This window comes from Amia ocellicauda, unplaced genomic scaffold, assembly GCF_036373705.1.
Source record: "Amia ocellicauda isolate fAmiCal2 unplaced genomic scaffold, fAmiCal2.hap1 HAP1_SCAFFOLD_95, whole genome shotgun sequence".
Taxonomy (NCBI): Eukaryota; Metazoa; Chordata; class Actinopteri; order Amiiformes; family Amiidae; genus Amia; species Amia ocellicauda.
The window spans coordinates 126,204-152,776 of record NW_027103020.1 but is presented as its reverse complement, the minus strand read 5'-3'; the positions used below and the strand labels follow the sequence as shown (position 1 = coordinate 152,776).

At 45.8% G+C, this 26,573-nt stretch overlaps 21 non-coding genes and 48 pseudogenes across 21 annotated transcripts; all 69 read right to left on the bottom strand.

Moving 5' to 3' along the window:
* Positions 1-570: 570 nt before the first annotated feature.
* LOC136746017 (uncharacterized) lies at positions 571-689 on the bottom strand (annotated as a pseudogene).
* A 213-nt stretch (positions 690-902) lies between these two features.
* LOC136746029 (uncharacterized) lies at positions 903-1,021 on the bottom strand (annotated as a pseudogene).
* A 216-nt stretch (positions 1,022-1,237) lies between these two features.
* On the bottom strand, positions 1,238-1,355 carry LOC136746000 (uncharacterized; annotated as a pseudogene).
* Positions 1,356-1,571: 216 nt separating this feature from the next.
* Positions 1,572-1,690, bottom strand: LOC136746067 (5S ribosomal RNA). The gene has a single exon (XR_010816293.1). It is a non-coding gene; the product is annotated as a 5S ribosomal RNA (ribosomal RNA).
* A 211-nt stretch (positions 1,691-1,901) lies between these two features.
* On the bottom strand, positions 1,902-2,020 carry LOC136746065 (5S ribosomal RNA). The gene has a single exon (XR_010816291.1). It is a non-coding gene; the product is annotated as a 5S ribosomal RNA (ribosomal RNA).
* Positions 2,021-2,244: 224 nt separating this feature from the next.
* On the bottom strand, positions 2,245-2,363 carry LOC136745994 (uncharacterized; annotated as a pseudogene).
* Positions 2,364-2,572: 209 nt separating this feature from the next.
* Positions 2,573-2,690, bottom strand: LOC136746003 (uncharacterized; annotated as a pseudogene).
* Positions 2,691-2,910: 220 nt separating this feature from the next.
* On the bottom strand, positions 2,911-3,029 carry LOC136745989 (uncharacterized; annotated as a pseudogene).
* Positions 3,030-3,249: 220 nt separating this feature from the next.
* Positions 3,250-3,368, bottom strand: LOC136746078 (uncharacterized; annotated as a pseudogene).
* A 215-nt stretch (positions 3,369-3,583) lies between these two features.
* On the bottom strand, positions 3,584-3,702 carry LOC136746024 (uncharacterized; annotated as a pseudogene).
* Positions 3,703-3,919: 217 nt separating this feature from the next.
* Positions 3,920-4,038, bottom strand: LOC136746009 (uncharacterized; annotated as a pseudogene).
* Positions 4,039-4,256: 218 nt separating this feature from the next.
* On the bottom strand, positions 4,257-4,375 carry LOC136746093 (uncharacterized; annotated as a pseudogene).
* A 215-nt stretch (positions 4,376-4,590) lies between these two features.
* Positions 4,591-4,709, bottom strand: LOC136746023 (uncharacterized; annotated as a pseudogene).
* A 217-nt stretch (positions 4,710-4,926) lies between these two features.
* On the bottom strand, positions 4,927-5,045 carry LOC136746008 (uncharacterized; annotated as a pseudogene).
* A 218-nt stretch (positions 5,046-5,263) lies between these two features.
* LOC136746092 (uncharacterized) lies at positions 5,264-5,382 on the bottom strand (annotated as a pseudogene).
* Positions 5,383-5,599: 217 nt separating this feature from the next.
* On the bottom strand, positions 5,600-5,718 carry LOC136746048 (5S ribosomal RNA). Its single transcript, XR_010816275.1, has one exon. It is a non-coding gene; the product is annotated as a 5S ribosomal RNA (ribosomal RNA).
* Positions 5,719-5,931: 213 nt separating this feature from the next.
* LOC136746071 (uncharacterized) lies at positions 5,932-6,050 on the bottom strand (annotated as a pseudogene).
* A 224-nt stretch (positions 6,051-6,274) lies between these two features.
* Positions 6,275-6,393, bottom strand: LOC136746012 (uncharacterized; annotated as a pseudogene).
* Positions 6,394-6,610: 217 nt separating this feature from the next.
* On the bottom strand, positions 6,611-6,729 carry LOC136746037 (5S ribosomal RNA). Its single transcript, XR_010816274.1, has one exon. It is a non-coding gene; the product is annotated as a 5S ribosomal RNA (ribosomal RNA).
* Positions 6,730-7,283: 554 nt separating this feature from the next.
* Positions 7,284-7,401, bottom strand: LOC136746061 (5S ribosomal RNA). Its single transcript, XR_010816287.1, has one exon. It is a non-coding gene; the product is annotated as a 5S ribosomal RNA (ribosomal RNA).
* Positions 7,402-7,621: 220 nt separating this feature from the next.
* Positions 7,622-7,740, bottom strand: LOC136746079 (5S ribosomal RNA). The gene has a single exon (XR_010816295.1). It is a non-coding gene; the product is annotated as a 5S ribosomal RNA (ribosomal RNA).
* Positions 7,741-8,294: 554 nt separating this feature from the next.
* On the bottom strand, positions 8,295-8,412 carry LOC136746060 (5S ribosomal RNA). Its single transcript, XR_010816286.1, has one exon. It is a non-coding gene; the product is annotated as a 5S ribosomal RNA (ribosomal RNA).
* Positions 8,413-8,632: 220 nt separating this feature from the next.
* Positions 8,633-8,751, bottom strand: LOC136746068 (5S ribosomal RNA). The gene has a single exon (XR_010816294.1). It is a non-coding gene; the product is annotated as a 5S ribosomal RNA (ribosomal RNA).
* A 221-nt stretch (positions 8,752-8,972) lies between these two features.
* Positions 8,973-9,091, bottom strand: LOC136746047 (uncharacterized; annotated as a pseudogene).
* Positions 9,092-9,306: 215 nt separating this feature from the next.
* Positions 9,307-9,425, bottom strand: LOC136746014 (uncharacterized; annotated as a pseudogene).
* Positions 9,426-9,639: 214 nt separating this feature from the next.
* Positions 9,640-9,758, bottom strand: LOC136745999 (uncharacterized; annotated as a pseudogene).
* Positions 9,759-10,310: 552 nt separating this feature from the next.
* On the bottom strand, positions 10,311-10,429 carry LOC136746002 (uncharacterized; annotated as a pseudogene).
* Positions 10,430-10,647: 218 nt separating this feature from the next.
* LOC136746077 (uncharacterized) lies at positions 10,648-10,766 on the bottom strand (annotated as a pseudogene).
* A 220-nt stretch (positions 10,767-10,986) lies between these two features.
* Positions 10,987-11,105, bottom strand: LOC136746043 (uncharacterized; annotated as a pseudogene).
* A 216-nt stretch (positions 11,106-11,321) lies between these two features.
* On the bottom strand, positions 11,322-11,440 carry LOC136746025 (5S ribosomal RNA). Its single transcript, XR_010816273.1, has one exon. It is a non-coding gene; the product is annotated as a 5S ribosomal RNA (ribosomal RNA).
* A 224-nt stretch (positions 11,441-11,664) lies between these two features.
* LOC136746033 (uncharacterized) lies at positions 11,665-11,783 on the bottom strand (annotated as a pseudogene).
* A 209-nt stretch (positions 11,784-11,992) lies between these two features.
* LOC136746081 (uncharacterized) lies at positions 11,993-12,111 on the bottom strand (annotated as a pseudogene).
* A 216-nt stretch (positions 12,112-12,327) lies between these two features.
* On the bottom strand, positions 12,328-12,446 carry LOC136746038 (uncharacterized; annotated as a pseudogene).
* Positions 12,447-12,656: 210 nt separating this feature from the next.
* LOC136746055 (5S ribosomal RNA) lies at positions 12,657-12,774 on the bottom strand. The gene has a single exon (XR_010816281.1). It is a non-coding gene; the product is annotated as a 5S ribosomal RNA (ribosomal RNA).
* Positions 12,775-12,993: 219 nt separating this feature from the next.
* LOC136746032 (uncharacterized) lies at positions 12,994-13,112 on the bottom strand (annotated as a pseudogene).
* Positions 13,113-13,333: 221 nt separating this feature from the next.
* On the bottom strand, positions 13,334-13,452 carry LOC136746044 (uncharacterized; annotated as a pseudogene).
* A 224-nt stretch (positions 13,453-13,676) lies between these two features.
* LOC136746013 (5S ribosomal RNA) lies at positions 13,677-13,795 on the bottom strand. The gene has a single exon (XR_010816272.1). It is a non-coding gene; the product is annotated as a 5S ribosomal RNA (ribosomal RNA).
* A 210-nt stretch (positions 13,796-14,005) lies between these two features.
* On the bottom strand, positions 14,006-14,124 carry LOC136746062 (5S ribosomal RNA). Its single transcript, XR_010816288.1, has one exon. It is a non-coding gene; the product is annotated as a 5S ribosomal RNA (ribosomal RNA).
* A 221-nt stretch (positions 14,125-14,345) lies between these two features.
* Positions 14,346-14,464, bottom strand: LOC136746005 (uncharacterized; annotated as a pseudogene).
* Positions 14,465-14,670: 206 nt separating this feature from the next.
* LOC136746016 (uncharacterized) lies at positions 14,671-14,789 on the bottom strand (annotated as a pseudogene).
* A 219-nt stretch (positions 14,790-15,008) lies between these two features.
* Positions 15,009-15,127, bottom strand: LOC136746070 (uncharacterized; annotated as a pseudogene).
* A 224-nt stretch (positions 15,128-15,351) lies between these two features.
* LOC136746015 (uncharacterized) lies at positions 15,352-15,470 on the bottom strand (annotated as a pseudogene).
* Positions 15,471-15,687: 217 nt separating this feature from the next.
* Positions 15,688-15,806, bottom strand: LOC136746066 (5S ribosomal RNA). Its single transcript, XR_010816292.1, has one exon. It is a non-coding gene; the product is annotated as a 5S ribosomal RNA (ribosomal RNA).
* A 554-nt stretch (positions 15,807-16,360) lies between these two features.
* LOC136746059 (5S ribosomal RNA) lies at positions 16,361-16,478 on the bottom strand. Its single transcript, XR_010816285.1, has one exon. It is a non-coding gene; the product is annotated as a 5S ribosomal RNA (ribosomal RNA).
* Positions 16,479-16,698: 220 nt separating this feature from the next.
* On the bottom strand, positions 16,699-16,817 carry LOC136746057 (5S ribosomal RNA). The gene has a single exon (XR_010816283.1). It is a non-coding gene; the product is annotated as a 5S ribosomal RNA (ribosomal RNA).
* A 221-nt stretch (positions 16,818-17,038) lies between these two features.
* Positions 17,039-17,157, bottom strand: LOC136746034 (uncharacterized; annotated as a pseudogene).
* A 215-nt stretch (positions 17,158-17,372) lies between these two features.
* Positions 17,373-17,491, bottom strand: LOC136746028 (uncharacterized; annotated as a pseudogene).
* A 220-nt stretch (positions 17,492-17,711) lies between these two features.
* Positions 17,712-17,830, bottom strand: LOC136746001 (5S ribosomal RNA). The gene has a single exon (XR_010816271.1). It is a non-coding gene; the product is annotated as a 5S ribosomal RNA (ribosomal RNA).
* A 223-nt stretch (positions 17,831-18,053) lies between these two features.
* LOC136746084 (uncharacterized) lies at positions 18,054-18,172 on the bottom strand (annotated as a pseudogene).
* Positions 18,173-18,397: 225 nt separating this feature from the next.
* Positions 18,398-18,516, bottom strand: LOC136746046 (uncharacterized; annotated as a pseudogene).
* Positions 18,517-18,731: 215 nt separating this feature from the next.
* Positions 18,732-18,850, bottom strand: LOC136746075 (uncharacterized; annotated as a pseudogene).
* A 215-nt stretch (positions 18,851-19,065) lies between these two features.
* Positions 19,066-19,184, bottom strand: LOC136746027 (uncharacterized; annotated as a pseudogene).
* Positions 19,185-19,404: 220 nt separating this feature from the next.
* On the bottom strand, positions 19,405-19,523 carry LOC136746056 (5S ribosomal RNA). The gene has a single exon (XR_010816282.1). It is a non-coding gene; the product is annotated as a 5S ribosomal RNA (ribosomal RNA).
* A 224-nt stretch (positions 19,524-19,747) lies between these two features.
* LOC136746083 (uncharacterized) lies at positions 19,748-19,866 on the bottom strand (annotated as a pseudogene).
* A 224-nt stretch (positions 19,867-20,090) lies between these two features.
* Positions 20,091-20,209, bottom strand: LOC136745990 (5S ribosomal RNA). Its single transcript, XR_010816270.1, has one exon. It is a non-coding gene; the product is annotated as a 5S ribosomal RNA (ribosomal RNA).
* A 223-nt stretch (positions 20,210-20,432) lies between these two features.
* On the bottom strand, positions 20,433-20,551 carry LOC136745993 (uncharacterized; annotated as a pseudogene).
* Positions 20,552-21,109: 558 nt separating this feature from the next.
* Positions 21,110-21,227, bottom strand: LOC136746073 (uncharacterized; annotated as a pseudogene).
* Positions 21,228-21,447: 220 nt separating this feature from the next.
* On the bottom strand, positions 21,448-21,566 carry LOC136745984 (5S ribosomal RNA). Its single transcript, XR_010816269.1, has one exon. It is a non-coding gene; the product is annotated as a 5S ribosomal RNA (ribosomal RNA).
* A 221-nt stretch (positions 21,567-21,787) lies between these two features.
* LOC136746045 (uncharacterized) lies at positions 21,788-21,906 on the bottom strand (annotated as a pseudogene).
* Positions 21,907-22,121: 215 nt separating this feature from the next.
* Positions 22,122-22,240, bottom strand: LOC136746069 (uncharacterized; annotated as a pseudogene).
* A 216-nt stretch (positions 22,241-22,456) lies between these two features.
* LOC136746063 (5S ribosomal RNA) lies at positions 22,457-22,575 on the bottom strand. The gene has a single exon (XR_010816289.1). It is a non-coding gene; the product is annotated as a 5S ribosomal RNA (ribosomal RNA).
* A 224-nt stretch (positions 22,576-22,799) lies between these two features.
* On the bottom strand, positions 22,800-22,918 carry LOC136746089 (uncharacterized; annotated as a pseudogene).
* A 224-nt stretch (positions 22,919-23,142) lies between these two features.
* On the bottom strand, positions 23,143-23,261 carry LOC136746011 (uncharacterized; annotated as a pseudogene).
* Positions 23,262-23,471: 210 nt separating this feature from the next.
* On the bottom strand, positions 23,472-23,590 carry LOC136746058 (5S ribosomal RNA). Its single transcript, XR_010816284.1, has one exon. It is a non-coding gene; the product is annotated as a 5S ribosomal RNA (ribosomal RNA).
* A 215-nt stretch (positions 23,591-23,805) lies between these two features.
* Positions 23,806-23,924, bottom strand: LOC136745992 (uncharacterized; annotated as a pseudogene).
* A 219-nt stretch (positions 23,925-24,143) lies between these two features.
* Positions 24,144-24,262, bottom strand: LOC136746039 (uncharacterized; annotated as a pseudogene).
* Positions 24,263-24,474: 212 nt separating this feature from the next.
* Positions 24,475-24,593, bottom strand: LOC136746094 (uncharacterized; annotated as a pseudogene).
* Positions 24,594-24,810: 217 nt separating this feature from the next.
* LOC136745987 (uncharacterized) lies at positions 24,811-24,929 on the bottom strand (annotated as a pseudogene).
* A 215-nt stretch (positions 24,930-25,144) lies between these two features.
* Positions 25,145-25,263, bottom strand: LOC136746040 (uncharacterized; annotated as a pseudogene).
* Between the last annotated feature and the right edge of the window lie 1,310 nt (positions 25,264-26,573).

Below are 26,573 nucleotides of genomic sequence, written 5' to 3'. Positions count from 1 at the left end.
CGGTCAAGCTAGAAGGTCAGCCCAGAAGATAGTTTGATTTCTGTTTGTTATTTACGATGAGAACCTTGGAGACATTGTCAAACGGTATGACCTACGTGCCTGTTCCCTAAAACCATGTGTTGACCTATGAACTCTGTTCTATAATGATATATGTTCTGCTTAGTTAGCCTTTAAGATAACATTGTAATGACTTTCTAGCATGTATAGATGTATATATGTATGTATATATATATATATATATATATATATGTATGTATGTATGTCCAATTGCTTTGACAATACAAATGAATTGAATTGAGAGGAAGAGAGAGAGAGAGAGAGAGAGAAAGAGAGAGAGAGAGACAGACAGACAGACAGACAGACAGCTCAGCGATGACATCACGAGCCTCTCTCAGCTGACTGCTATGACATCACAGAGCACGTACATTCCGATGCTTGTCGTCTGTCAACCACTCAGTCACTGCTAGCCAGACTGTCCCTAAGACAAAGTGTACAATACTTCAATTATATCTCCTCCAGACTGAAAGAGAGTATTACGAGCTACGATGAAGTTACCCAAGAGACGTATAAAGCTTGCAGCACCTGGTATTTCCAGGAGGTCACCCATCCAAGTACTGACCAGGACCTGCCCCGTTCAGCTTACGCGATCTGACGAGATCGAGCGCGTTCAGGACGGTGTGGACACAAGCCGAGAGGCCTGGCTGCATGATGTCTCTTAATGGTTGGCGGGTATTGACGGAACTTCCAGCAAAAAAAAAAAAAAAGAAAAACGGAGGGAAAAATATCAGTGCAGCAAAGGATGTTGAAAGTAGCCAGGTACGTGTACAATACTTCAATTATATCTCCTCCAGACAGAAAGAGAGTATTAAGAGCTACGATATAGTTACCCAGGAGACGTAAAAAGCTTGCAGCACCAGGTTTTTCTAGGAGGTCTCACATTCAAGTACTGACCAGGTCCTGCCCCGTTTAGCTTCCGAGATCTGATGAGATCGGGCGCATTCAGGACAATGTGTCCGCATGCCAAGAGGCCTGGCTACATGATGTCTCTTAAAGGCTGGAGGATATTGACGGAACTTCCAGCAAAATAATGAAGAAAAAAGAAAAATGGAGGGAAAAATATCAGTGCAGCAAAGGGTGTTGAAAGTAGCCGGGTACGTGTACAATTCTTCAATTATATCTCCTCCAGACAGAAAAAGAGAATTAAGAGCTACGATGCAGTTACCCAGGAGACGTAAAAAGCTTGCAGCACCTGGTTTTCCAGGAGGTCACACATCCATGTACTGACCAGGCCCTGCCCCGTTTAGCTTCCGAAATCTGATATGATCGGGCGCATTCAGGACGGTGTGACTACAAGCCAAGAGGCCTGGCTGCATGATGTCTCTTAAAGGCTGGCGGATATTGACGGAACTTCCAGCAAAAAAATAAAATAAAATGAAAAATGGAGGGAAAAATATCAGTGCAGCAAAGGGTGTTGAAAGTAGCCTAGTACGTGTACAATTCTTCAATTATATCTCCTGGAGACAGAAAGAGAGTATTAAGAGCTACGATGAAGTTACCCAGGAGACGTAAAAGGCTTGCAGCACCTGGTATTTCTAGGAGGTCTCCCATCCAAGTACTGACCAGGCCCTGCCCCGTTTAGCTTCCGAGATCTGACGAGATTGGGCGCATTCAGGACGGTGTGGCCACAAGCCGAAAGACCTGGCTGCATGATGTCTCTTAAAGGTTGGCGGGTATTGACGGAACTTCCAGCAAGAAAAAAAAAAAGAAAAATGGATGGAAAAATATCAGTGCAGCAAAGGGTGTTGACAGTAGCTGGGTACGTGTACAATTCTTCAATTAAATCTCCTGCAGACAGAAAGAGAGAGTTAAGAGCTACGATAAAGTTACCCAGGACACGTAAAAGCTTACAGCACCTGGTATTTCTAGGAGGTCTACCATCCAAGTACTAACCAGGCCCTGCCCCGTTTAGCTTCCGAGATCTGACGAGATCGGGCGCATTCAGGACGGTGTGGCCACAAGCCGAAAGGCCTGGCTGCATGATGTCTCTTAAAGGTTGGCGGGTATTGACGGAACTTCCAGCAAAAAATAAAAAGAAAAAAAGAAAAAAGAAAAATGGATGGAAAAATATCAGTGCAGCAAAGGGTGTTGAAAGTAGCCGGGTACGTGTACAATACTTCAATTATATCTCCTCCAGACAGAGAGAGAGTATTAAGAGCTACAATAAAGTTACCCAGGAGACGTAAAAGCTTGCAGCACTAGGTATTTCCAGGAGGTCTCACATTCATGTACTGACCAGGTCCTGCCCCGTTTAGCTTCCGAGATCTGACGAGATCGGGCGCGTTCAGGATGGTGTGGCCGCAAGCCGAGATGCCTGGCTACATGATGTCTCTTAAAGGCTGGCGGGTATTGACGGAACTGCCAGCAAAAAAAAAAAGAAAAATACAGGGAAATATACCAGTGCAGCAAAGGGTGTTGAAAGTAGCCGGGTACGTGTACAATTCTTCAATTATATCTCCTGGAGACAGAAAGAGAGTATTAAGAGCTACGATGAAGTTACCCAGGAGACGTAAAAAGCTTGCAGCACTGGTATTTCTAGGAGGTCTCCCATCCAAGTACTGACCAGACCCTGCCCCGTTCAGCTTCCGAGATCTGACGAGATCGGGCGCATTCAGGACGGTGTGACCACAAGCCGAAAGGCCTGGCTGCATGATGTCTCTTAAAGGTTGGCGGGTATTGACGGAACTTCCTGCAAAAGAAAAAAAAAAAAAAAATAGAAAAATGGAGGGAAAAATATCAGTGCAGGAAAGGGTGTTGAAAGTAGCCGGGTACGTGTACAATTCTTCAATTATATCTCCTCCAGACAGATAGAGAGTATTAAGAGCTACGATAAAGTTACCCAGGAGACGTAAAAGCTTGCAGCACCAGGTATTTCCTGGAGGTCTCACATTCAAGTACTGACCAGGTCCTGCCCCGTTTAGCTTCCAAGATCTGACGAGATCGGGCGCGTTCAGGACGGTGTGGCCACAAGCCGAGATGTCTGGCTGCATGATGTCTCTTAAAGGCTGGCGGGTATTGACGGAATTTCCAGCAAAAAAAAAAAAAAAAAAAATAGAAAAATGGAGGGAAAAATATCAGTGCAGGAAAGGGTGTTGAAAGTAGCCGGGTACGTGTACAATTCTTCAATTATATCTCCTGGAGACAGAAAGAGAGTATTAAGAGCTACAATGAAGTTACCCAGGAGACGTAAAAGGCTTGCAGCACCTGGTATTTCTAGGAGGTCTCCCATCCAAGTACTGACCAGGCCCTGCCCCGTTTAGCTTCCGAAATCTGACGAGATTGGGCGCATTCAGGACGGTGTGGCCGCAAGCCAAGAGGCCTGGCTGCATGATGTCTCTTAAAGGTTGGCGGGTATTGACGGAACTTCCAGCAAAAAAAAAAAAAAAAAAGAAAAATGGATGGAAAAATATCAGTGCAGCAATGGGTGTTTACAGTAGCTGGGTACGTGTACAATACTTCAATTATATCTCCTCCAGACAGATAGAGAGTATTAAGAGCTACGATGAAGTTACCCAGGAGACGTAAAAGCTTGCAGCACCAGGTATTTCCAGGAGGTCTCACATTCATGTACTGACCAGGTCCTGCCCCGTTTAGCTTCCAAGATCTGACAAGATCGGGCGAGTTCAGGATGGTGTGGCCGCAAGCCGAGATGCCTGGCTGCATGATGTCTCTTAAAGGTTGGCGGGTATTGACGGAACTTCCAGCAAAAAAAATATATAAAAAAAGAAAAATGGATGGAAAAATATCAGTGCAGCAAAGGGTGTTGACAGTAACTGGATACGTATACAATACTTCAATTATATCTCCTCCAGATAGAGAGAGAGTATTAAGAGCTACGATAAAGTTACCCAGGAGACGTAAAAGCTTGCAGCACTAGGTATTTCCAGGAGGTCTCACATTCATGTACTGACCAGGTCCTGCCCCGTTTAGCTTCCGAGATCTCACGAGATCGGGCGCGTTCAGGATGGTGTGGCCGCAAGCCGAGATGCCTGGCTGCATGATGTCTCTTTAAGGCTGGCGGGTATTGACGGAACTTCCAGCAAAAAAAAAATATAAAAAAAGAAAAATAGAGGGAAATATACCAGTGCAGCAAAGGGTGTTGAAAGTAGTCGGGTACGTGTACAATTCTTCAATTATATCTCCTGGAGACAGAATGAGAGTATTAAGAGCTACGATGAAGTTACCCAGGAGACGTAAAAAGCTTGCAGCACCTGGTATTTCTAGGAGGTCTCCCATCCAAGTACAGACCAGGCCCTGTCTCGTTTAGCTTGCGAGATCTGACGAGATCGGGCGCATTCAGGACGGTGTGGCCACAAGCCGAAAGGCCTGGCTGCATGATGTCCCTTAAAGGTTGGCGGGTATTGACGGAACTTCCAGCAAAAAAAAAAAAAAAAAAGAAAAATGGATGGAAAAATATCAGTGCAGCAAAGGGTGTTTACAGTAGCTGGGTACGTGTACAATACTTCAATTATATCTCCTCCAGACAGATAGAGAGTATTAAGAGCTACGATGAAGTTACCCAGGAGACGTAAAAGCTTGCAGCACCAGGTATTTCCAGGAGGTCTCACATTCATGTACTGACCAGGTCCTGCCCCGTTTAGCTTCCAAGATCTGACAAGATCGGGCGAGTTCAGGATGGTGTGGCCGCAAGCCGAGATGCCTGGCTGCATGATGTCTCTTAAAGGTTGGCGGGTATTGACGGAACTTCCAGCAAAAAAAATATATAAAAAAAGAAAAATGGATGGAAAAATATCAGTGCAGCAAAGGGTGTTGACAGTAACTGGATACGTATACAATACTTCAATTATATCTCCTCCAGATAGAGAGAGAGTATTAAGAGCTACGATAAAGTTACCCAGGAGACGTAAAAGCTTGCAGCACTAGGTATTTCCAGGAGGTCTCACATTCATGTACTGACCAGGTCCTGCCCCGTTTAGCTTCCGAGATCTCACGAGATCGGGCGCGTTCAGGATGGTGTGGCCGCAAGCCGAGATGCCTGGCTGCATGATGTCTCTTTAAGGCTGGCGGGTATTGACGGAACTTCCAGCAAAAAAAAAATATAAAAAAAGAAAAATAGAGGGAAATATACCAGTGCAGCAAAGGGTGTTGAAAGTAGCCGGGTACGTGTACAATTCTTCAATTATATCTCCTGGAGACAGAATGAGAGTATTAAGAGCTACGATGAAGTTACCCAGGAGACGTAAAAAGCTTGCAGCACCTGGTATTTCTAGGAGGTCTCCCATCCAAGTACAGACCAGGCCCTGTCTCGTTTAGCTTGCGAGATCTGACGAGATCGGGCGCATTCAGGACGGTGTGGCCACAAGCCGAAAGGCCTGGCTGCATGATGTCCCTTAAAGGCTGGCGGGTATTGACGGAACTGCCAGCAAAAAAAAAAAAAAAAAAAGAAAAATGGATGGAAAAATATCAGTGCAGCAAATAGTGTTGACAGTAGCTGGGTACGTGTACAATACTTCAATTATATCTCCTCCAGACAGATAGAGAGTATTAAGAGCTACGATGAAGTTACCCAGGAGACGTAAAAAGCTTGCAGCACCTGGTATTTCTAGGAGGTCTCCCATCCAAGTACTGACCAGGCCCTGCCCCGTTTAGCTTCCGAGATCTGACGAGATCGGGCGCATTCAGGACGGTGTGGCCACAAGCCGAAAGGCCTGGCTGCATGATGTCTCTTAAAGGTTGGCGGGTATTGACGGAACTTCCAGCAAAAAAAAAAAAAAAGAAAAATGGAGGGAAAAATATCAGTGCAGGAAAGGGTGTTGAAAGTAGCCGAGTACGTGTACAATTCTTCAATTATATCTCCTGGAGACAGAAAGAGAGTATTAAGAGCTACGATGAAGTTACCCAGGAGACGTAAAAAGCTTGCAGGACCTGGTATTTCCAGGAGGTCTCCCATCAAAGTACTGACCAGGCCCTGCCCCGTTTAGCTTCCGAGATCTGATGAGATCGGGCGCGTTCAGGACGGAGTGGCCACAAGCCGAAAGGCCTGGCTGCATGATGTCTCTTAAAGGTTGGCGGGTATTGACGGAACTTCCAGCAAAAAAAAAAATTAAAAAAAGAAAAAAGAAAAATAAATGGAAAAATATCAGTGCAGCAAAGGGTGTTGACAGTAGCTGGATACGTGTACAATACTTCAATTATATCTCCTCCAGACAGAGAGAGAGTATTAAGAGCTACGATAAAGTTACCCAGGAGACGTAAAAGCTTGCAGCACTAGGTATTTCCAGGAGGTCTCACTTTCATGTACTGACCAGGTCCTGCCCCGTTTAGCTTCCGAGATCTGACGAGATCGGGCGCGTTCAGGATGGTGTGGCCGCAAGCTGAGATGCCTGGCTGCATGATGTCTCTTAAAGGCTGGCGGGTATTGACGGAACTGCCAGCAAAAAAAAAAAAAAAAAAAGAAAAATGGATGGAAAAATATCAGTGCAGCAAATAGTGTTGACAGTAGCTGGGTACGTGTACAATACTTCAATTATATCTCCTCCAGACAGATAGAGAGTATTAAGAGCTACGATGAAGTTACCCAGGAGACGTAAAAAGCTTGCAGCACCTGGTATTTCTAGGAGGTCTCCCATCCAAGTACTGACCAGGCCCTGCCCCGTTTAGCTTCCGAGATCTGACGAGATCGGGCGCATTCAGGACGGTGTGGCCACAAGCCGAAAGGCCTGGCTGCATGATGTCTCTTAAAGGTTGGCGGGTATTGACGGAACTTCCAGCAAAAAAAAAAAAAAAAAAAAATAGAAAAATGGAGGGAAAAATATCAGTGCAGGAAAGGGTGTTGAAAGTAGCCGGGTACGTGTACAATTCTTCAATTATATCTCCTGCAGACTGAAAGAGAGTATTAAGAGCTACGATAAAGTTACCCAGGAGACGTAAAAGCTTGCAGCACCTGGTATTTCCAGGAGGTCTCACATTCAAGTACTGACCAGGTCCTGCCCGTTTAGCTTCCGAGATCTGACAATATCATGCGCGTTCAGGACGGTGTGGCCGAAAGCCAAGAGGCCCGGCTGCATGATGTCTCTTTAAGGCTGGCGGGTATTGACGGAACTTCAAGCAAAAAAAAAAAGAAAAAAGAAAAATGGAGGGAAAAATATCAGTGCAGCAAAGGGTTTTGAAAGTAGCCGGGTACGTGTACAATTCTTCAATAATATCTCCTACAGACTGATAGAGAGTATTAAGAGCTATGATGAAGTTACCCAGGAGACGTAAAAAGCTTGCAGCACCTGGTATTTCCAGGAGGTCACCCATCCAAGTACTGACCAGGCCCTGCCCCGTTAGCTTCCGAGATCTGACGAGATCGGGCGCGTTCAGGACGGTGTGGCCGCAAGCCAAGAGGCCTGGCTGCATGATGTCTCTTAAAGGCTGGCGGGTATTGATGGAACTTCCAGCAAAAAAAAAAAAAAAAAAAAATGGAAAATGGAGGGAAAAATATCAGTGCAGCAAAGGCTGTTGAAAGTAGCCGGGTACGTGTACAATACTTCAATTATATCTCCTGCAGACAGAAAGAGAGTATTAAGAGCTACGATGAAGTTTCCCAGGAGACGTAAAAAGCTTGCAGCACCAGGTATTTCCAGGAGGTCTCCCATCCAAGTACTGACCAGGCCCTGCCCCGCTTAGCTTCCGAGATCTGATGAGATCGGGCGTGTTCAGGACGGTGTGGCCGCAAGCCAAGAGGCCTGGCTGCATGATGTCTCTTAAAGGTTGGCGGGTATTGACGGAACTTCCAGCAAAAAAAAAAAAAAAAAAAAATAGAAAAATGGAGGGAAAAATATCAGTGCAGGAAAGGGTGTTGAAAGTAGCCGGGTACGTGTACAATTCTTCAATTATATCTCCTGCAGACTGAAAGAGAGTATTAAGAGCTACGATAAAGTTACCCAGGAGACGTAAAAGCTTGCAGCACCTGGTATTTCCAGGAGGTCTCACATTCAAGTACTGACCAGGTCCTGCCCGTTTAGCTTCCGAGATCTGACAATATCATGCGCGTTCAGGACGGTGTGGCCGAAAGCCAAGAGGCCCGGCTGCATGATGTCTCTTTAAGGCTGGCGGGTATTGACGGAACTTCAAGCAAAAAAAAAAAGAAAAAAGAAAAATGGAGGGAAAAATATCAGTGCAGCAAAGGGTTTTGAAAGTAGCCGGGTACGTGTACAATTCTTCAATAATATCTCCTACAGACTGAAAGAGAGTATTAAGAGCTATGATGAAGTTACCCAGGAGACGTAAAAAGCTTGCAGCACCTGGTATTTCCAGGAGGTCACCCATCCAAGTACTGACCAGGCCCTGCCCCGTTAGCTTCCGAGATCTGACGAGATCGGGCGCGTTCAGGACGGTGTGGCCGCAAGCCAAGAGGCCTGGCTGCATGATGTCTCTTAAAGGCTGGCGGGTATTGATGGAACTTCCAGCAAAAAAAAAAAAAAAAAAAAATGGAAAATGGAGGGAAAAATATCAGTGCAGCAAAGGCTGTTGAAAGTAGCCGGGTACGTGTACAATACTTCAATTATATCTCCTCCAGACAGATAGAGAGTATTAAGAGCTACGATGAAGTTTCCCAGGAGACGTAAAAAGCTTGCAGCACCAGGTATTTCCAGGAGGTCTCCCATCCAAGTACTGACCAGGCCCTGCCCCGCTTAGCTTCCGAGATCTGATGAGATCGGGCGTGTTCAGGACGGTGTGGCCGCAAGCCAAGAGGCCTGGCTGCATGATGTCTCTTAAAGGCTGGAGGGTATTGACGGAACTTCCAGCAAAAAATAAAAAATAAATAAATAGAAAAATGGAGGGAAAAATATCAGTGCAGGACAGGGTGTTGAAAGTAGCCGGGTACATGTACAATTCTTCAATTATATCTCCTCCAGACTGAATGAGAGTATTAAGAGCTACGCTGAAGTTACCCAGGAGATGTAAAAAGCTTTCAGCACCTGGTATTTCCAGGAGGTCAACCATCCAATTACTGACCAGGCCCTGCCCAGTTTTTCTTCCGAGATCTGACGAGATCTTGCGTCTTCAGGACGGTGTGGCCTCAAGCCAAGAGGCCTGGCTGCATGATGTCTCTTAAAGGCTGGAGGGTATTGATGGAACTTCCAGCAAGAAACAAAAGAAAAAAGAAAAATGGAGGGAAAAATATCAGTGCAGCAAAGCGTGTTGAAGGTAGCCGGGTACGTGTACAATTCTTCAATTATATCTCCTCCAGACAGATAGAGAGTATTAAGAGCTACGATAAAGTTACCCAGGAGACGTAAAAGCTTGCAGCACCAGGTATTTCCAGGAGGTCTCAAATTCAAGTACTGACCAGGTCCTGCCCCGTTTAGCTTCCGAGAACTGACGAGATCGGGCGCGTTCAGGACGGTGTGGCCACAAGCCGAGAGGCCTGGCTGCATGATGTCTCTTAAAGGTTGGCGGGTATTGACGGAACTTCCTGCAAAAAAAAAAAAAAAAAGAAAAATGGATGGAAAAATATCAGTGCAGCAAATGGTGTTGACAGTAGCTGGGTACGTGTACAATACTTCAATTATATCTCCTCCAGACAGATAGAGAGTATTAAGAGCTACGATAAAGTTACCCAGGAGACGTAAAAGCTTGCAGCACCAGGTATTTCCAGGAGGTCTCACATTCATGTACTGACCAGGTCCTGCCCCGTTTAGCTTCCGAGATCTGACTTGATCGGGCGCGTTCAGGATGGTGTGGCCGCAAGCCAAGATGCCTGGCTGCATGATGTCTCTTAAAGGCTGGCGGGTATTGACGGAATTTCCAGAAAAAAAAAAAAAAAATTGAAAAATGGCGAGAAAAATATCAGTGCAGGAAAGGGTGTTGAAAGTAGCCGGGTACGTGTACAATTCTTCAATTATATCTCCTGGAGACAGAAAGAGAGTATTAAGAGCTACGATGAAGTTACCCAGGAGATGTAAAAAGCTTGCAGCACCTGGTATTTCTAGGAAGTCTCCCATCCAAGTACCGACCAGGCCGTGCCCCGTTTAGCTTCCGAGATCTGACGATATCATGCGCGTTCAGGACGGTGTGGCCGAAAGCCGAGAGGCCCGGCTGCATGATGTCTCTTAAAGGTTGGCGGGTATTGACGGAACTTCCAGCAAAAAAAAAAAAAAAAAAAAAGAAAAATGGATGGAAAAATATCAGTGCAGCAAAGGGTGTTGACAGTAGCTGGGTACGTGTACAATTCTTCAATTATATCTCCTCCAGACAGAAAGAGAGAACTAAGAGCTACGATAAAGTTACCCAGGAGACGTAAAATCTTGCAGCACCAGGTATTTCCTGGAGGTCTCCCATCCAAGTACTGACCAGGTCCTGCCCCGTTTAGCTTCCGAGATCTTCCGAGATCGGGCACGTTCAGGACGATGTGGCCGCAAGCCGAGAGGCCTGGCTGCATGATGTCTCTTAAAGGTTGGCGGGTATTGACGGAACTTCCAGCAAAAAAAAAAAAAAAAAAAAGAAAAATGGATGGAAAAATATCAGTGCAGCAAAGGGTGTTGACAGTAGCTGGGTACGTGTACAATTCTTCAATTATATCTCCTCCAGACAGAAAGAGAGAACTAAGAGCTACGATGAAGTTACCCAGGAGACGTAAAAAGCTTGCAGCACCTGGTATTTCTAGGAGGTCTCCCAACCAAGTACTGACCAGGCCCTGCCCCGTTTAGCTTCCGAGATCTTACGAGATCGGGCGCATTCAGGACGGTGTGGCCACAAGTCGTAAGGCCTGGCTGCATGATGTCTCTTAAAGGTTGGCGGGTATTGACGGAACTTCCAGCAAAAAGAAAAAAAAAAAAAAATAGAAAAATGGAAGGAAAAATATCAGTGCAGGAAAGGGTGTTGAAAGTAGCCGGGTACGTGTACAATTCTTCAATTATATCTCCTGCAGACTGAAAGAGAGTATTAAGAGCTACGATAAAGTTACCCAGGAGACGTAAAAGCTTGCAGCACCTGGTATTTCCAGGAGGTCTCACATTCAAGTACTGACCAGGTCCTGCCCCGTTTAGCTTCCGAGATCTGACGATATCATGCGCATTCAGGACGGTGTGGCCGAAAGCCAAGAGGCCCAGCTGCATGATGTCTCTTTAAGGCTGGCGGGTATTGACGGAACTTCCAGCAAAAAAAAAAAGAAAAAAGAAAAATGGAGGGAAAAATATCAGTGCAGCAAAAGGTTTTGAAAGTAGCCGGGTACGTGTACAATTCTTCAATAATATCTCCTACAGACTGAAAGAGAGTATTAAGAGCTATGATGAAGTTACCCAGGAGACGTAAAAAGCTTGCAGCACCTGGTATTTCTAGGAGGTCTCCCATCCAAGTACTGACCAGGCCCTGCCCCGTTTAGCTTCCGAGATCTGACGAGATCGGGCGCATTCAGGACGGTGTGGCCACAAGCCGAAAGGCCTGGCTGCATGATGTCTCTTAAAGGTTGGCGGGTATTGACGGAACTTCCAGCAAAAAAAAAAAAGAAAAAAAGAAAAAAGAAAAATGGATGGAAAAATATCAGTGCAGCAAAGGGTGTTGACAGTAGCTGGATACGTGTACAATACTTCAATTATATCTCCTCCAGACAGAGAGAGAGTATTAAGAGCTACGATAAAGTTACCCAGGAGACGTAAAAGCTTGCAGCACTAGGTATTTCCAGGAGGTCTCACTTTCATGTACTGACCAGGTCCTGCCGCGTTTAGCTTCCGAGATCTGACGAGATCGGGCGCGTTCAGGATGGTGTGGCCGCAAGCCGAGATGCCTGGCTGCACGATGTCTCTTAAAGGCTGGCGGGTATTGACGGAACTGCCAGCAAAAAAAAAAAGAAAAATAGAGGGAAATATACCAGTGCAGCAAAGGGTGTTGAAAGTAGCCGGGTACGTGTACAATTCTTCAATTATATCTCCTGGAGACAGAAAGAGAGTATTAAGAGCTACGATGAAGTTACCCAGGAGACGTAAAAAGCTTGCAGCACCTGGTATTTCCAGGAGGTCTCCCATCCAAGTACTGACCAGGCCCTGCCCCGTTTAGCTTCCGAGATGTAACGAGATCGGGCGCATTCAGGACGGTGTGGCCACAAGCCGAAAGGCCTGGCTGCATGATGTCTCTTAAAGGTTGGCGGGTATTGACGGAACTTCCAGCAAAAAAAAAAAAAAAAAAAGAAAAATGGATGGAAAAATATCAGTGCAGCAAATGGTGTTGACAGTAGCTGGGTACGTGTACAATACTTCAATTATATCTCCTACAGACAGAGAGAGAGTATTAAGAGCTACGATAAAGTTACCCAGGAGACGTAAAAGCTTGCAGAACTAGGTATTTCCAGGAGGTCTCACTTTCATGTACTGACCAGGTCCTGCCCCGTTTAGCTTCCGAGATCTGACGAGATCGGGCGCGTTCAAGATGGTGTGGCCGCAAGCCGAGATGCCTGGCTGCATGATGTCTCTTAAAGGCTGCCGGGTATTGACGGAACTGCCAGCAAAAAAAAAAAAGAAAAATAGAGGAAAATATACCAGTGCAGCAAAGGGTGTTGAAAGTAGCCGGGTACGTGTACAATTCTTCAATTATATCTCCTGGAGACAGAAAGAGAGTATTAAGAGCTACGATGAAGTTACCCAGGAGACGTAAAAAGCTTGCAGCACCTGGTATTTCCAGGAGGTCACCCATCCAAGTACTGACCAGGCCCTGCCCCGTTAGCTTCCGAGATCTGATGAGATCGGGCGCGTTCAGGACGGTGTGGCCGCAAGCCAAGAGGCCTGGCTGCATGATGTCTCTTAAAGGCTGGCGGGTATTGACGAACTTCCAGCAAAAAAAAAAAAAAAAAAAAATGGAAAATGGAGGGAAAAATATCAGTGCAGCAAAGGCTGTTGAAAGTAGCCGGGTACGTGTACAATTCTTCAATTATATCTTCTCCAGACAGAAAGAGAGTATTAAGAGCTACGATGAAGTTTCCCAGGAGACGTAAAAAGCTTGCAGTACCAGGTATTTCCAGGAGGTCTCCCATCCAAGTACTGACGAGTCCCTGCCCCGTTTAGCTTCCGAGATCTGACGAAATCGGGCATGTTCAGGACGGTGTTGCCACAAGCCAAAAAGCCGGGCTGCATGATGTCTCTTAAAGGCTGGCGGGTATTGACAGAACTTCCAGCAAAAAATAAAAAATAAATAAATAGAAAAATGGAGAGAAAAATATCAGTGCAGGACAGGGTGTTGAAAGTAGCCGGGTACATGTACAATTCTTCAATTATATCTCCTCCAGACTGAATGAGAGTATTAAGAGCTACGCTGAAGTTACCCAGGAGATGTAAAAAGCTTTCAGCACCTGGTATTTCCAGGAGGTCACCGATCCAATTACTGACCAGGCCCTGCCCAGTTTTTCTTCCGAGATCTGACGAGATCTTGCGTCTTCAGGACGGTGTGGCCGCAAGCCGAGATGCCTGGCTGCATGATGTCTCTTAAAGGTTGGCGGGTATTGACGGAACTTCCAGCAAAAAAAAAATATAAAAAAAGAAAAAAGAAAAATGGATGGAAAAATATCAGTGCAGCAAAGGGTGTTGACAGTAGCTGGATACGTGTACAATACTTCAATTATATCTCCTCCAGACAGAGAGAGAGTATTAAGAGCTACGATGAAGTTACCCAGGGACGTAAAAAGCTTGCAGCACCTGGTATTTCTAGGAGGTCTCCCATCCAAGTACTGACCAGGCCCTGCCCCGTTTAGCTTCCGAGATCTGACGAGATCGGGCGCATTCAGGACGGTGTGGCCACAAGCCGAAAGGCCTGGCTGCATGATGTCTCTTAAAGGTTGGCGGGTATTGACGGAACTGCCAGCCAAAAAAAAAAAGAAAAATAGAGGGATATATACCAGTGCAGCAAAGGGTGTTGAAAGTAGCCGGGTACGTGTACAATTCTTCAATTATATCTCCTGGAGACAGAAAGAGAGTATTAAGAGCTACGATGAAGTTACCCAGGAGACGTAAAAAGCTTGCAGCACCTAGTATTTCTAGGAGGTCTCCCATCCAAGTACTGACCAGGCCCTGCCCCGTTTAGCTTCCGAGATCTGACGAGATCGGGCGCATTCAGGACGGTGTGGCCACAAGCCGAAAGGCCTGGCTGCATGATGTCTCTTAAAGGTTGGCGGGTATTGACGGAACTTCCAGCAAGAAGAAAAAAAAAAAAAAATAGAAAAATGGAGGGAAAAATATCAGTGCAGGAAAGGGTGTTGAAAGTAGCCGGGTACGTGTACAATTCTTCAATTATATCTCCTGCAGACTGAAAGAGAGTATTAAGAGCTATGATGAAGTTACCCAGGAGACGTAAAAAGCTTGCAGCACCTGGTATTTCCAGGAGGTCACACATCCAAGTACTGACCAGGCCCTGCCCCGTTAAGCTTCCGAAATCTGATATGATCGGGCGCGTTCAGGACGGTGTGACTACAAGCCAAGAGGCCTGGCTGCATGATGTCTCTTAAAGGCTGGCGGATATTGACGGAACTTTCAGCAAAAAAAAAAAAAAATGGATGGAAAAATATCAGTGCAACAAAGGGTGTTGACAGTAGCTGGGTACGTGTACAATACTTCAATTATATCTCCTCCAGACAGATAGAGAGCATTAAGAGCTACGATAAAGTTACCCAGGAGACGTAAAAGCTTGCAGCACGAGGTATTTCCAGGAGGTCTCACATTCATGTACTGACCAGGTCCTGCCCTGTTTAGCTTCCGAGATCTGACAAGATCGGGCGCGTTCAGGACGGTGTGGCCGCAAGCCGAGATGTCTGGCTGCATGATGTCTCTTAAAGGCTGGCGGGTATTGACGGAATTTCCAGCAAAAAAAAAAAAAAAAAAAAAGAAAAATGGAGGGAAAAATATCAGTGCAGGAAAGGGTGTTGAAAGTAGCCGGGTACGTGTACAATTCTTCAATTATATCTCCTGGAGACAGAAAGAGAGTATTAAGAGCTACGATGAAGTTACCCAGGAGACGTAAAAAGCTTGCAGGACCTGGTATTTCCAGGAGGTCTCCCATCAAAGTACTGACCAGGCCCTGCCCCGTTTAGCTTCCGAGATCTGATGAGATCGGGCGCGTTCAGGACGGAGTGGCCACAAGCCGAAAGGCCTGGCTGCATGATGTCTCTTAAAGGTTGGCGGGTATTGACGGAACTTCCAGCAAAAAAAAAAATTAAAAAAAGAAAAAAGAAAAATAAATGGAAAAATATCAGTGCAGCAAAGGGTGTTGACAGTAGCTGGATACGTGTACAATACTTCAATTATATCTCCTCCAGACAGAGAGAGAGTATTAAGAGCTACGATAAAGTTACCCAGGAGACGTAAAAGCTTGCAGCACGAGGTATTTCCAGGAGGTCTCACTTTCATGTACTGACCAGGTCCTGCCCCGTTTAGCTTCCGAGATCTGACGAGATCGGGCGCGTTCAGGATGGTGTGGCCGCAAGCTGAGATGCCTGGCTGCATGATGTCTCTTAAAGGCTGGCGGGTATTGACGGAACTGCCAGAAAAAAAAAAAAAAAAAAAAGAAAAATGGATGGAAAAATATCAGTGCAGCAAATAGTGTTGACAGTAGCTGGGTACGTGTACAATACTTCAATTATATCTCCTCCAGACAGATAGAGAGTATTAAGAGCTACGATGAAGTTACCCAGGAGACGTAAAAAGCTTGCAGCACCTGGTATTTCTAGGAGGTCTCCCATCCAAGTACTGACCAGGCCCTGCCCCGTTTAGCTTCAGAGATCTGACGAGATCGGGCGCATTCAGGACGGTGTGGCCACAAGCCGAAAGGCCTGGCTGCATGATGTCTCTTAAAGGTTGGCGGGTATTGACGGAACTTCCAGCAAAAAAAAAAAAAAAAAAAAATAGAAAAATGGAGGGAAAAATATCAGTGCAGGAAAGGGTGTTGAAAGTAGCCGGGTACGTGTACAATTCTTCAATTATATCTCCTGCAGACTGAAAGAGAGTATTAAGAGCTACGATAAAGTTACCCAGGAGACGTAAAAGCTTGCAGCACCTGGTATTTCCAGGAGGTCTCACATTCAAGTACTGACCAGGTCCTGCCCGTTTAGCTTCCGCGATCTGACAATATCATGCGCGTTCAGGACGGTGTGGCCGAAAGCCAAGAGGCCCGGCTGCATGATGTCTCTTTAAGGCTGGCGGGTATTGACGGAACTTCAAGCAAAAAAAAAAAGAAAAAAGAAAAATGGAGGGAAAAATATCAGTGCAGCAAAGGGTTTTGAAAGTAGCCGGGTACGTGTACAATTCTTCAATAATATCTCCTACAGACTGAAAGAGAGTATTAAGAGCTATGATGAAGTTACCCAGGAGACGTAAAAAGCTTGCAGCACCTGGTATTTCCAGGAGGTCACCCATCCAAGTACTGACCAGGCCCTGCCCCGTTAGCTTCCGAGATCTGACGAGATCGGGCGCGTTCAGGACGGTGTGGCCGCAAGCCAAGAGGCCTGGCTGCATGATGTCTCTTAAAGGCTGGCGGGTATTGATGGAACTTCCAGCAAAAAAAAAAAAAAAAAAAAATGGAAAATGGAGGGAAAAATATCAGTGCAGCAAAGGCTGTTGAAAGTAGCCGGGTACGTATACAATACTTCAATTATATCTCCTCCAGACAGATAGAGAGTATTAAGAGCTACGATGAAGTTTCCCAGGAGACGTAAAAAGCTTGCAGCACCAGGTATTTCCAGGAGGTCTCCCATCCAAGTACTGACCAGGCCCTGCCCCGCTTAGCTTCCGAGATCTGATGAGATCGGGCGTGTTCAGGACGGTGTGGCCGCAAGCCAAGAGGCCTGGCTGCATGATGTCTCTTAAAGGCTGGCGGGTATTGACGGAACTTCCAGCAAAAAATAAAAAATAAATAAATAGAAAAATGGAGGGAAAAATATCAGTGCAGGACAGGGTGTTGAAAGTAGCCGGGTACATGTACAATTCTTCAATTATATCTCCTCCAGACTGAATGAGAGTATTAAGAGCTACGCTGAAGTTACCCAGGAGATGTAAAAAGCTTTCAGCACCTGGTATTTCCAGGAGGTCAACCATCCAATTACTGACCAGGCCCTGCCCAGTTTTTCTTCCGAGATCTGACGAGATCTTGCGTCTTCAGGACGGTGTGGCCGCAAGCCAAGAGGCCTGGCTGCATGATGTCTCTTAAAGGCTGGAGGGTATTGATGGAACTTCCAGCAAGAAACAAAAGAAAAAAGAAAAATGGAGGGAAAAATATCAGTGCAGGAAAGGGTGTTGAAAGTAGCCGGGTACGTGTACAATTCTTCAAATATATCTCCTCCAGACAGATAGAGAGTATTAAGAGCTACGATAAAGTTACCCAGGAGACGTAAAAGCTTGCAGCACCAGGTATTTCCAGGAGGTCTCACATTCATGTACTGACCAGGTCCTGCCCCTTTTAGCTTCCAAGATCTGACGAGATCGGGCGAGTTCAGGATGGTGTGGCCGCAAGCCGAGATGCCTGGCTGCATGATGTCTCTTAAAGGCTGGCGGGTATTGACGGAATTTCCAGCAAAAAAAAAAAAAAAAAAAATAGAAAACTGGAGGGAAAAATATCAGTGCAGGAAAGGGTGTTGAAAGTAGCCGGGTACGTGTACAATTCTTCAATTATATCTCCTGGAGACAGAAAGAGAGTATTAAGAGCTACGATGAAGTTACCCAGGAGACGTAAAAAGCTTGCAGCACCTGGTATTTCTAGGAGGTCTCCCATCCAAGTACTGACCAGGCCCTGCCCCGTTTAGCTTCCGAGATCTGACGAGATCGGGCGCATTCAGGACGGTGTGGCCACAAGCCGAAAGGCCTGGCTGCATGATGTCTCTTAAAGGTTGGCGGGTATTGACAGAACTTCCAGCAAAAAAAAAAAAAAAAAAAAAAAAAAGAAAAATGGATGGAAAAATATCAGTGCAGCAAAGGGTGTTGACAGTAGATGGGTACGTGTACAATTCTTCAATTATATCTCCTCCAGACAGAAAGAAAGAACTAAGAGCTACGATAAAGTTACCCAGGAGACGTAAAATCTTGCAGCACCAGGTATTTCCAGGAGGTCTCCCATTCAAGTACTGACCAGGTCCTGCCCCGTTTAGCTTCCGAGATCTTACGAGATCGGGCGCATTCAGGACGGTGTGGCCACAAGCCGAAAGGCCTGGCTGCATGATGTCTCTTAAAGGTTGGCGGGTATTGACGGAACTTCCAGCAAAAAAAAAAAAGAAAAAAAGAAAAAAGAAAAATGGATGGAAAAATATCAGTGCAGCAAAGGGTGTTGACAGTAGCTGGATACGTGTACAATACTTCAATTATATCTCCTCCAGACTGAATGAGAGTATTAAGAGCTACGCTGAAGTTACCCAGGAGATGTAAAAAGCTTTCAGCACCTGGTATTTCCAGGAGGTCAACCATCCAATTACTGACCAGGCCCTGCCCAGTTTTTCTTCCGAGATCTGACGAGATCTTGCGTCTTCAGGACGGTGTGGCCTCAAGCCAAGAGGCCTGGCTGCATGATGTCTCTTAAAGGCTGGAGGGTATTGATGGAACTTCCAGCAAGAAACAAAAGAAAAAAGAAAAATGGAGGGAAAAATATCAGTGCAGCAAAGCGTGTTGAAGGTAGCCGGGTACGTGTACAATTCTTCAATTATATCTCCTCCAGACAGATAGAGAGTATTAAGAGCTACGATAAAGTTACCCAGGAGACGTAAAAGCTTGCAGCACCAGGTATTTCCAGGAGGTCTCACATTCAAGTACTGACCAGGTCCTGCCCCGTTTAGCTTCCGAGATCTGACGAGATCGGGCGCGTTCAGGACGGTGTGGCCGCAAGCCGAGATGTCTGGCTGCATGATGTCTCTTAAAGGCTGGCGTGTATTGACGGAATTTCCAGCAAAAAAAAAAAAAAAAAAGAAAAATGGATGGAAAAATATCAGTGCAGGAAAGGGTGTTGAAAGTAGCCGGGTACGTGTACAATTCTTCAAATATATCTCCTCCAGACAGATAGAGAGTATTAAGAGCTACGATAAAGTTACCCAGGAGACGTAAAAGCTTGCAGCACCAGGTATTTCCAGGAGGTCTCACATTCATGTACTGACCAGGTCCTGCCCCTTTTAGCTTCCAAGATCTGACGAGATCGGGCGAGTTCAGGATGGTGTGGCCGCAAGCCGAGATGCCTGGCTGCATGATGTCTCTTAAAGGCTGGCGGGTATTGACGGAATTTCCAGCAAAAAAAAAAAAAAAAAAAATAGAAAACTGGAGGGAAAAATATCAGTGCAGGAAAGGGTGTTGAAAGTAGCCGGGTACGTGTACAATTCTTCAATTATATCTCCTGGAGACAGAAAGAGAGTATTAAGAGCTACGATGAAGTTACCCAGGAGACGTAAAAAGCTTGCAGCACCTGGTATTTCTAGAAGGTCTCCCATCCAAGTACTGACCAGGCCCTGCCCCGTTTAGCTTCCGAGATCTGACGAGATCGGGCGCATTCAGGACGGTGTGGCCACAAGCCGAAAGGCCTGGCTGCATGATGTCTCTTAAAGGTTGGCGGGTATTGACAGAACTTCCAGCAAAAAAAAAAAAAAAAAAAAAAAAAAAGAAAAATGGATGGAAAAATATCAGTGCAGCAAAGGGTGTTGACAGTAGCTGGGTACGTGTACAATTCTTCAATTATATCTCCTCCAGACAGAAAGAAAGAACTAAGAGCTACGATAAAGTTACCCAGGAGACGTAAAATCTTGCAGCACCAGGTATTTCCAGGAGGTCTCCCATTCAAGTACTGACCAGGTCCTGCCCCGTTTAGCTTCCGAGATCTTACGAGATCGGGCGCATTCAGGACGGTGTGGCCACAAGCCGAAAGGCCTGGCTGCATGATGTCTCTTAAAGGTTGGCGGGTATTGACGGAACTTCCAGCAAAAAAAAAAAAGAAAAAAAGAAAAAAGAAAAATGGATGGAAAAATATCAGTGCAGCAAAGGGTGTTGACAGTAGCTGGATACGTGTACAATACTTCAATTATATCTCCTCCAGACAGAGAGAGAGTATTGAGAGCTACGATAAAGTTACCCAGGAGACGTAAAAGCTTGCAGCACCTGGTATTTCTAGGAGGTCTCCCATCCAAGTACTGACCAGGCCCTGCCCCGTTTAGCTTCCGAGATCTGACGAGATCGGGCGCATTCAGGACGGTGTGGCCACAAGCCGAAAGGCCTGGCTGCATGATGTCTCTTAAAGGTTGGCGGGTATTGACAGAACTTCCAGCAAAAAAAAAAAAAAAAAAAAAAAAAAGAAAAATGGATGGAAAAATATCAGTGCAGCAAAGGGTGTTGACAGTAGCTGGGTACGTGTACAATTCTTCAATTATATCTCCTCCAGACAGAAAGAAAGAACTAAGAGCTACGATAAAGTTACCCAGGAGACGTAAAATCTTGCAGCACCAGGTATTTCCAGGAGGTCTCCCATCCAAGTACTGACCAGGTCCTGCCCCGTTTAGCTGCCAAAATCTTATGAGATCGGGCGCAATCAGGACGGTGTGGCCACAAGCCGAAAGGCCTGGCTGCATGATGTCTCTTAAAGGTTGGCGGGTATTGACGGAACTTCCAGCAAAAAAAAAAAAGAAAAAAAGAAAAAAGAAAAATGGATGGAAAAATATCAGTGCAGCAAAGGGTGTTGACAGTAGCTGGATACGTGTACAATACTTCAATTATATCTCCTCCAGACAGAGAGAGAGTATTGAGAGCTACGATAAAGTTACCCAGGAGACGTAAAAGCTTGCAGCACTAGGTATTTCCAGGAGGTCTCACATTCAAGTACTGACCAGGTCCTGCCCGTTTAGCTTCCGAGATCTGACAATATCATGCGCGTTCAGGACGGTGTGGCCGAAAGCCAAGAGGCCCGGCTGCATGATGTCTCTTTAAGGCTGGCGGGTATTGACGGAACTTCAAGCAAAAAAAAAAAGAAAAAAGAAAAATGGAGGGAAAAATATCAGTGCAGCAAAGGGTTTTGAAAGTAGCCGGGTACGTGTACAATTCTTCAATAATATCTCCTACAGACTGAAAGAGAGTATTAAGAGCTATGATGAAGTTACCCAGGAGACGTAAAAAGCTTGCAGCACCTGGTATTTCCAGGAGGTCACCCATCCAAGTACTGACCAGGCCCTGCCCCGTTAGCTTCCGAGATCTGACGAGATCGGGCGCGTTCAGGACGGTGTGGTCGCAAGCCAAGAGGCCTGGCTGCATGATGTCTCTTAAAGGCTGGCGGGTATTGATGGAACTTCCAGCAAAAAAAAAAAAAAAAAAAAATGGAAAATGGAGGGAAAAATATCAGTGCAGCAAAGGCTGTTGAAAGTAGCCGGGTACGTGTACAATACTTCAATTATATCTCCTCCAGACAGATAGAGAGTATTAAGAGCTACGATGAAGTTTCCCAGGAGACGTAAAAAGCTTGCAGCACCAGGTATTTCCAGGAGGTCTCCCATCCAAGTACTGACCAGGCCCTGCCCCGCTTAGCTTCCGAGATCTGATGAGATCGGGCGTGTTCAGGACGGTGTGGCCGCAAGCCAAGAGGGCTGGCTGCATGATGTCTCTTAAAGGCTGGCGGGTATTGACGGAACTTCCAGCAAAAAATAAAAAATAAATAAATAGAAAAATGGAGGGAAAAATATCAGTGCAGGACAGGGTGTTGAAAGTAGCCGGGTACATGTACAATTCTTCAATTATATCTCCTCCAGACTGAATGAGAGTATTAAGAGCTACGCTGAAGTTACCCAGGAGATGTAAAAAGCTTTCAGCACCTGGTATTTCCAGGAGGTCAACCATCCAATTACTGACCAGGCCCTGCCCAGTTTTTCTTCCGAGATCTGACGAGATCTTGCGTCTTCAGGACGGTGTGGCCTCAAGCCAAGAGGCCTGGCTGCATGATGTCTCTTAAAGGCTGGAGGGTATTGATGGAACTTCCAGCAAGAAACAAAAGAAAAAAGAAAAATGGAGGGAAAAATATCAGTGCAGCAAAGCGTGTTGAAGGTAGCCGGGTACGTGTACAATTCTTCAATTATATCTCCTCCAGACAGATAGAGAGTATTAAGAGCTACGATAAAGTTACCCAGGAGACGTAAAAGCTTGCAGCACCAGGTATTTCCAGGAGGTCTCACATTCAAGTACTGACCAGGTCCTGCCCCGTTTAGCTTCCGAGATCTGATGAGATCGGGCGCGTTCAGGACGGTGTGGCCGCAAGCCGAGATGTCTGGCTGCATGATGTCTCTTAAAGGCTGGCGTGTATTGACGGAATTTCCAGCAAAAAAAAAAAAAAAAAAGAAAAATGGATGGAAAAATATCAGTGCAGGAAAGGGTGTTGAAAGTAGCCGGGTACGTGTACAATTCTTCAATTATATCTCCTGGAGACAGAAAGAGAGTATTAAGAGCTACGATGAAGTTACCCAGGAGACGTAAAAAGCTTGCAGCACCTGGTATTTCTAGGAGGTCTCCCATCCAAGTACTGACCAGGCCCTGCTCCGTTTAGCTTCCGAGATCTGACGAGATCGGGCGCATTCAGGACGGTGTGGCCACAAGCCGAAAGGCCTGGCTGCATGATGTCTCTTAAACGTTGGCGGGTATTGACAGAACTTCCAGCAAAAAAAAAAAAAAAAAAAAAAAAAAAGAAAAATGGATGGAAAAATATCAGTGCAGCAAAGGGTGTTGACAGTAGCTGGGTACGTGTACAATTCTTCAATTATATCTCCTCCAGACAGAAAGAAAGAACTAAGAGCTACGATAAAGTTACCCAGGAGACGTAAAATCTTGCAGCACCTGGTATTTCTAGGAGGTCTCCCATCCAAGTACTGACAAGGCCCTGCCCCGTTTAGCTTCCGAGATCTGACGAGATCGGGCGCATTCAGGACGGTGTGGCCACAAGCCGAAAGGCCTGGCTGCATGATGTCTCTTAAAGGTTGGCGGGTATTGACGGAACTTCCAGCAAAAAAAAAAAAGAAAAAAAGAAAAAAGAAAAATGGATGGAAAAATATCAGTGCAGGAAAGGGTGTTGACAGTAGCTGGATACGTGTACAATACTTCAATTATATCTCCTCCAGACAGAGAGAGAGTATTAAGAGCTACGATAAAGTTACCCAGGAGACGTAAAAGCTTGCAGCACTAGGTATTTCCAGGAGGTCTCACTTTCATGTACTGACCAGGTCCTGCCCCGTTTAGCTTCCGAGATCTGACGAGATCGGGCGCGTTCAGGATGGTGTGGCCGCAAGCCGAGATGCCTGGCTGCATGATGTCTCTTAAAGGCTGGCGGGTATTGACGGAACTGCCACCAAAAAAAAAAAAGAAAAATAGAGGGAAATATACCAGTGCAGCAAAGGGTGTTGAAAGTAGCCGGGTACGTGTACAATTCTTCAATTATATCTCCTGGAGACAGAAAGAGAGTATTAAGAGCTACGATGAAGTTACCCAGGAGACGTAAAAAGCTTGCAGCACCTGGTATTTCTAGGAGGTCTCCCATCCAAGTACTGACCAGGCCCTGCCCCATTTAGCTTCCGAGATCTGACGAGATCGGGCGCATTCAGGACGGTGTGGCCGCAAGCCAAGAGGCCTGGCTGCATGATGTCTCTTAAAGGTTGGCGGGTATTGACGGAACTTCCAGCAAAAAAAAAAAAAAAAAAGAAAAATGGATGGAAAAATATCAGTGCAGCAAATGGTGTTGACAGTAGCTGGGTACGTGTACAATACTTCAATTATATCTCCTCCAGACAGATAGAGAGTATTAAGAGCTACGATAAAGTTACCCAGGAGACGTAAAAGCTTGCAGCACCAGGTATTTCCAGGAGGTCTCACATTCATGTACTGACCAGGTCCTGCCACGTTTAGCTTCCGAGATCTGACGAGATCGGGCGCGTTCAGGATGGTGTGGCCGCAAGCCGAGATGCCTGGCTGCATGATGTCTCTTAAAGGCTGGCGGGTATTGACGGAATTTCCAGCAAAAAAAAAAAAAAATATATAGAAAAATGGAGGGAAAAATATCAGTGCAGGAAAGGGTGTTGAAAGTAGCCGGGTACGTGTACAATTCTTCAATTATGTCTTCTCCAGACAGAAAGAGAGTATTAAGAGCTACGATGAAGTTCCCCAGGAGACGTAAAAAGCTGGCAGCACCTGGTATTTCCAGGAGATCTCCCATCGAAGTACTGACCAGGCCCTGCCCCGTTTAGTTTCCGAGATCTGACGAGATCGGGCGCGTTCAGGACTTTGTGTCCGCAAGCCGAGAGGCCTGGCTGCATGATGTCTCTTAAAGGTTGGCGGGTATTGACGGAACTTCCAGCAAAAAAAAAAAAAAGAAAAATGGAGGGAAAAATATCAGTGCAGCAAAGCGTGTTGAAGGTAGCCGGGTACGTGTACAATTCTTCAATTATATCTCCTGGAGACATAAAGAGAGTATTAAGAGCTACGATGAAGTTACCCAGGAGACGTAAAAAGCTTGCAGCACCTGGTATTTCTCGGAGGTCTCCCATCCAAGTACTGACCAGGCCCTGCCCCGTTTAACTTCCGAGATCTGACGAGATCTGGCGCATTCAGGACGGTGTGGCCGGAAGCCGAGAGGCCTGGCTGCATGATGTCTCTTAAAGGTTGGTGGGTATTGACGGAACTTCCAGCAAAAAAAAAAAGAAAAAAAAGAAAAATGGATGGAAAAATATCAGTGCAGCAAAGGGTGTTGAAAGTAGCCGGGTACGTGTACAATACTTCAATTATATCTCCTCCAGACAGAAAGAGAGTATTAAGAGCTACGATGAAGTTACCCAGGAGACAAAAAAGCTAGCAGCACCTGGTATTTCCAGGAGGTCACCCATCCAAGTACTGACCAGGACCTGCCCCGTTTTGCTTCCGAGATCTGACGAGATCGGGCGCGTTCAGGCCGGTGTGGCCTCAAGCCAAGAGGCCTGGCTGCATGATGTCTCTTAAAGGCTGGAGGTTATTGACGGAACTTCCAGCAAAATAAAAAAGAAAAAAGAAAAATGGAGGGAAAAATATCAGTGCAGCAAAGGGTGTTGAAAGTAGCCGGGTATGTGTACAATTCTTCAATTATATCTCCTCCAGACAGAAAGAGAGTATTTAGAGCTACGATAAAGTTACCCAGGAGACGAAATAACTTGCAGCACCTGATATCTCCAGGAGGTCACCCATCCAAGTACTGACGAACCCTTGCCCCGTTTAGCTTCCGAGATCTGATGAGATTGGGCGCGTTCAGGACGGTGTGGCCGCAAGCCAAGAGGCCTGGCTGCATGATGTCTCTTAAAGGCTGACGGGTATTGACGGAACTTCCAGCAAAAAAAAAATGGATAAAGAAAAATGGAGGGAAAAATATCAGTGCAGCAATGGGTGTTGAAAGTAGCCGGGTACGTGTACAATACTTCAATTATATCTCCTCCAGACAGAAAGAGAGTATTAAGAGCTACGATGAACTCACCTAAAGGATTATTAGGAACACCATACTAATACTGTGTTTGACCCTCTTTCGCCTTCAGAACTGCTTTAATTCTACATGGCATTGATTCAACAAGGTGCTGAAAGCATTCTTTAGAAATGTTGGCCCATATTGATAGGATAGCATCTTGCAGTTGATGGAGATTTGTGGGATGCACATCCAGGGCACGAAGCTCCCGTTCCACCACATCCCAAAGATGCTCTATTGGGTTGAGATCTGGTGACTGTGGGGGCCAGTTTAGTACAGTGAACTCATTGTCATGTTCAAGAAACCAATTTGAAATGATTCGACCTTTGTGACATGGTGCATTATCCTGCTGGAAGTAGCCATCAGAGGATGGGTACATGGTGGTCAAAAAGGGATGGACATGGTCAGAAACAATGCTCAGGTAGGCCGTAGCATTTAAACGATGCCCAATTGGCACTAAGGGGCCTAAAGTGTGCCAAGAAGACATCCCCCACACCATTACACCACCACCACCAGCCTGCACAGTGGTAACAAGACATGATGGATCCATGTTCTCATTCTGTTTACGCCAAATTCTGACTCTACCATCTGAATGTCTCACCTCTTTTTCCTATTTGTAGTGGAGATGAGTGGTACCCGGTGGGGTCTTCTGCTGTTGTAGCCCATCCGCCTCAAGGTTGTACGTGTTGTGGCTTCACAAATGCTTTGCTGCATACCTCGGTTGTAGCGAGTGGTTATTTCAGTCAAAGTTGCTCTTCTATCAGCTTGAATCAGTCGGCCCATTCTCCTCTGACCTCTAGCATCAACAAGGCATTTTCGCCCACAGGACTGCCGCATACTGGATGTTTTTCCCTTTTCACACCATTCTTTGTAAACCCTAGAAATGGTTGTGCGTGAAAATCCCAGTAACTGAGCAGATTGTGAAATACTCAGACCGGCCCGTCTGGCACCAACAACCATGCCACGCTCAAAATTGCTTAAATCACCTTTCATTCCCATTCAGACATTCAGTTTGGAGTTCAGGAGATTGTCTTGACCAGGACCACACCCCTAAATGCATTGAAGCAACTGCCATGTGATTGGTTGATTAGATAATTGCATTAATGAGAAATTGAACAGGTGTT